Source organism: Nicotiana tabacum, chromosome 13 (genome assembly GCF_000715075.1).
Source record: "Nicotiana tabacum cultivar K326 chromosome 13, ASM71507v2, whole genome shotgun sequence".
Taxonomy (NCBI): domain Eukaryota; kingdom Viridiplantae; phylum Streptophyta; class Magnoliopsida; order Solanales; family Solanaceae; genus Nicotiana; species Nicotiana tabacum.
In genome coordinates, this window is record NC_134092.1 from 69,209,253 (window position 1) to 69,215,355 (window position 6,103).

At 35.4% G+C, this 6,103-nt stretch overlaps 1 long non-coding RNA gene across 1 annotated transcript; it reads left to right on the top strand.

The window, feature by feature from the left end:
- Positions 1–367: 367 nt before the first annotated feature.
- Positions 368–1,842, top strand: LOC107759440 (uncharacterized). The gene is made up of 2 exons (XR_012698027.1): positions 368–1,016; positions 1,249–1,842. It is a non-coding gene; the product is annotated as an uncharacterized LOC107759440 (long non-coding RNA).
- Positions 1,843–6,103: the final 4,261 nt, after the last annotated feature.

The window sequence follows — 6,103 nt, forward strand, 5'->3', positions numbered from 1 at the left end:
AAAAAGAAATAGATTCACATAAATTAAAACGAAAAGTATGAGATTTTCAAATCAAATAATCATATATTAATTCGTAGCAGAGTTTATTTAATTACATGAAAATCAACAGAGTTTACTTTAAAATACAAATTCAGTCCGGTCAAATTTAATGTCCCGTCAGCATCCAATGTGACATTTTAATGTTTGACATTTGATCTGACCAAACAGGCGATGTGATAAATCATACATGACATCTTTTACATATTAACTATTTTCTTTTATGTTTAACTTTATTCCAAATAAAAGGAGCACCACACATTTTAAATTTGTGTATTTTACTTCTATATTTTTTTGTCTTCCAAAATTTATTATATAAAATCCCCAAAACCCCAAATAATCTCTCAACCCCTTCATTTTAACTCCACAGTCGCCTCCCATCGTTTGAGACTCTCTCATCTCTCACTTTGAGAGAGACACGGCAGCCACCCCATTTCCCCCATTTTCGTCGCCGCCGGCCAGCCACCAGCAGCCTTGGCTAGCGCCTCCCCCTCTTCTCTTTTATCTCTCTTCGCCGGAACACCACCAAAGCTATGATCTGAAAATAGGACACCTATCGAAATTTCACTTCTGGCCGGAGAAGCTTCATGTCTTATCTGAAATGCTAAGGCCGGCATTCTTTCCATGAGGCAAACCGATATCTGAGAATTTTATGGCCAGAAATCTGACTTTCCGGCGACCTCTGGTGCTGCTCTTTTACTGTTCACTGCAACCCGTTCTCTTGGTTTTGGACGGAAATACAGATTCCGGCGACGTTCCTTGAAGTTGAGCGTTATTCCGGCGTCCGCCGTCGAAGTAACGCCACTGCTGTTCATTTGGCCGGAATATTTTCTGGCGACCTCCCTTAACGCCAACGACTGTCCTTTTGCTTGTGTATTTCTTCGCTTATCATTTTTTCTTTGCTACAGGTTAACAGATCTAAACCAATAAAGGTTATTTGCCTAGAGATTGGCCAAAACTTTGGCGTTGTTTCCCTGCCGGTAATTTCTTCCGACGTCTCTGTTGCCTCGCTTGGGTACTGTTCTCCGGCGTTTGTCGTCGATTGTGGAACTTTGCCGATGAATGTTCATAGATAATTTTTGGGGTCTTTGTTTATTCTGGCCAACTTCTATCTCCACGTATTATGCTATATCATTATTATCACATTTGGTTCTACAAGTTTGGGTTAATTTACGCTTGACTGGAACTATTGAATTGTTTCTTGCTAATTAGTTTGTGCAGATTTCACGTCTGAATTGTTGTTGATTTCCCGCACTGTTGGACCTAAGGCTTGGGCTGATGAGAAAATAACCTTCGAGTTATTCAACGCCCCGAATGACCGTCCGGGTTGGGCCCTATAATAATGAGGCGATGATAAACATCGAAAAAGAAAAAGACGAGAATTCGAATCAATAACCTATGGAGGGCGACACGGTTGGCAGACGGTGTCTCAACCGAGGCGGTGAGCCTACTATATTATTTTAAACTATTTTTCAAAAATAATTTCCCAAAAACATTTTCGAACTATTTTCACAAACAATCTTTCAAAAAAAAAACATTTTCGAATCTTTTTCGGAAAAATTTCAAAAAATCATTTTAAAAACATGTCATTTGATTCATTTTTACTTTATGTTATTTTATTAATAATTTTACTTTCTTATCTTGCGAGGTACTACTATACGGAGTTGTTTTTGGAAGACGACACTCGAAGATAGAAAGACAAATTTTCGTCAAACTCCCCGCTTCGAATTTCCTATTCTAGGATGTATCCAAAATCACAAGTATAGTGAAATCGCAGATAAATGTCGTATTATTTGTTTACTTTGATCTTTATCTGTTTGTTAAACACTTAAACACTTAGGGTGTGTTACATCTAGCTAATAATCCGCCAACCTACAACATTGTGTGTTAAATAATTCTTGCAAGGTTGTCTATACAAAATCTAGAATGTCAAATATATATTTTATAATTTAGTCGATTAATTAGGATTAGTGTACACATACTTAATTGAATTGGTTGCATACATAAATGAAAGGCATGTCGTCTCCTTTTCAAAAATAGGAGTTTTACCTTTGTTTACAACTACATAAGCATTTTTTTAACGAATCTCTTTGTAAATTATTTTTGACTATTTTACATCAAGTAAACATAACTTGTAAAAATCATAATTGAGTCTACCATATTTAGGATTAATTCAATTGCTAAATCCATTTGGGCCTAATCTGATAATTGCCAACATTCTCCATGAGTTATTGTTTTAAAGGCTATTCTTGTACAAAGTTTATAATATTCTTAGCCTCTTTGTATATTTATTTGATTGTCTATATATGTATTTTATTAGTATTTATTTATTTATTCAATTCTTTTAAAACAAACTAAGGTCTTTCTTATATGGTCTTAATTTTCTTTTGCCATAAAATATTAATATTCCTTTATACTTGTAAATCTTGACAAACCTTTTTACGCTTTATTTTTTTACACATCTAGTCAAGTATTTTAGTGAATTACAAAAACACTTATTCACTTTAGAAGATAATTCTTTCCATTGTTTACTCATTTTCGACAGATTTTCTTGTACATTTAAGACAATCCGTTGTAGTAATCATTTGGCTTTAATCATAAATAAATTTTCATAAATTTATTCAAACTCTTTTTTAGAATACCTCAATTGTTGATATACATTCCTTATTTGATTTAATCGCTCCATTATCACATGTGAGATTATATGTGGATAATTTATTTCTTATACTTCCCTATCTATGACAACTCCTGTTACTTTATTTGGTCAATTCTTTTAAGTTAATTGATAGTTATTTATTCAAAGATAACTATTTACCATTTATTATATGTATTCAATTAATATTAATCTTGCATAATTAAATCACTCGGCTTTAATTATAAATTGAAGTTACCTTTATACTTTATTTCAACCCAATTCTTTCAATCAAACTCCAAAAAGATTTTTATCTATTTACTTACTTTGCATATCCTATTGTATATATTTTACCACAAATAAAATAGTCATGCTTTGAATATATATTCACTATGTGACAACTGTATTGACTATTCTTTGATAGAAATTCTTTGTGACGTAGTTAATCATTCTTTGAACCTTCCCTCCTTTATTTGATCGAGTTTGCCGGAATCACATTTTGTGGATCTTGAGGGATGTCTAACATCTTCCTCTCGAGATAACTTGAGCCCTTACCTAGAATCTCAACTGGTTTCGCAGTCTATAATTTAGTGTACATTGTGTAGTGTAGTACAGGTGTCCTAGTATACCTTAAATACTAGGTGGCGACTCTAAAACTCCATTCAACCTTGTAGAGTACTATAAGTTGTAGTTTGTTTTGTCTTGTGCAAAATAGGGTACAACAACATGGTCTCTCTCCTTGACACAAGCACTGCTTGAGGTCCGAGACCCTCGTGAACTCTGAAGTGCTAAGTGCTCAAAAGGGGGATTATATCCATAAATGAGGATTTACACCAAGCTTTTAGTCACTAACTCTTATTAATCCTCATAGGATTAGCGTAAATAAAATATGCCTCACAACATTCTCTAGCTCTTTATTACCATTTGTATAATCATTATCTTACATAGCTTTGCAATTGTTATACATTATTTATTATCTTTTCTTTTTACGCATGAACTCAATTTGGGCCGGTGAGCCCATTTGGAGCTCAAGTCCACTTTCAGATCTAGGTCATCGCATTCCTGTCGAGTCCGCTATTCGTGCACATTGTGTTGGGCCTGAACATTTGCCGGCCCATAGCAAGAGTCCAGTTCTCCTTTCCCTTTTCTTTAATTCTCTCTCTCTCTCTCTCTCTCTCTCTCTCTCTCTCTCTCTATATATATATATATATATATATATATATATATATATATATATATATATATATATATATATATATATAGAGAAGCTAATTGTATTGAATGTGTTGGATATTTGATCGTCCTTGTAGGAACATATGCAAACCACAACTCATAGGTAAATAATCAAATCAGAAATTTTGCGCTTTAAACCCTTTAATATTTGCTCTTACTAATTTCAAATTTATTTTTTTCTTAATAAATGAAAGACTTTATCTTGTTATAACTAACAATTTTCAATAAGTGTGGACTGACAAATTCTAAAGCAAACGAATTCTTTTTGGAAATCAGAACTGCAAAAATAATTGCTAAGCTGTTTTCAAGAAATAAAAGCAAACACATTCGATGTTTGTGAACTGATGGACCTCAACAAGTTTTCAAGTAAAAGATTCTGGTTGAAATTGATTTTCAAATAAGGTATACCATCCTAACTTAAGGCATATTCTCAAGTAGTCTCCTATTTTTCAAAGTTATATATGCATAACCGCTTTTCTAAAACATACACTTAACCTCTCTTGATCAAGGGATTTTTATAAGGTCTTTTTTGAAAATGAAGGCATAATCTAGTTTTTAACTTAATTAGTATGTGTGTATATCTTGAAGGGTGATTTTCCTATTTTTTTAAGATTATAAAACTAAAAACTCATAACTTCTTTACAAAGTATATTCACAACCTTATCTCAAAAATAGTAAATTTGTAGATAAAGATTAGAAAGTTTTATAGACTTTAAGCACATGACTAAGCAGAATATAGACATTTCTTTCCTTGAACCTAGCATAAGCCTAAGGAGCTACCTCAGATAGATTTTGAGGGGTGTCTAACATCTTACCCTTAGAATAACTAGAACCCTTATCCAAATCTCACTAGTTAGCAGACCATTAGGATAATAATATTACAAACCCATAATCCCTCAATATACCTTTAAATATTAGGTGGTGACTCTTTTTTATCAACTTTAGATGAACCATTAGTTATATTTTATTTTGACTAGTGAAAAATAGGGTGCATCAATCCTCACGATACTTTCAAAACATAAAAATGTGAAATACCGGATGTACCCATTCTAGGCTACGAGGCAATGCAAGCCAATAAGAAACCTCCCCAACTCTCTCCAAGATCTCAAATGGGACAATAAACCTCGGGCTCAACTTGCCCTTCTTCCCAAACTGCATTACGTCCTTCATAGGCGACACTCAGAGAAGAACCTTCTCACCCATCATGTAAGCTACATCTCGGACCTTCCGGCTCGCATAACTCTTCTGCATGGACTGAGTTGCACGAAGTCGCTCCTGAATCACCTTAACACTTTCCATAGCATCACGAACCAAATCAGTGCCCAACAATCTAGCCTCTCTGAGCTCAAACCAACCAATCGGCGAATGACATCGCCTCCAATATAAGGCCTCGTACGGAGCCATCTGAATGCTCGACTGATAGCTGTTGTTGTAGGTGAACTCTACTAAAGGTAAGAACTGGTCCCATAAACCTCAGAAATAAATAACATAGGTGCATAACATGTCCTCCAAGATCTGAATAGTGCGCTCGAACTGCCCGTGCGTCCGAGGATGAAATGCGGTACTCAGCTCGACCCGCTGCCCAACTCACGTTGCAGGACTCTCCAAAAATTCAATGTAAACTACGTACCTCGGTCATAAATGGCGGAAATGGGCACGCCGTGCAGGCAGATAATCTCCTGGATGTAAATCTGATCCAACCGCTCTGAAGAATAGGAAGTCACCATTGGAATAAAGTGTGCGGACTTAGTCAACTGGTCCACAATAACCCAGACTGCATCATACTTCCTCAAGGTCCGTGGTAATCCTACCAAAAAATCCATAGTGATGCACTCCCACTTTCACTTTTGTATCTCTAATATCTGAGTCAATCCACCCAGTTTTCTGATGTTCATACTTCACCTATTGACAATTCAAACACCAAGATACATAAGCAACGATGTATTTATTCATCCTTCACCACCAATAGTGTGGTTTCAAGTCATGGTACATCTTCGTGACACCTGGGTAAATGGAATTGCACGAACTATGATCCTCCTCAAGGATCAATTCTCTCAACCCATCAACATTTGAAACACAAATCCGGCCTTGAAGCCGCATAACACCATCTTCGCCAATCACAACCTCCTTAGCACCACCCCGCTGCACCGTATCCTTCAATACCAATAAGTGAGGATCATCAAACTGGTGAGCCTTGATACG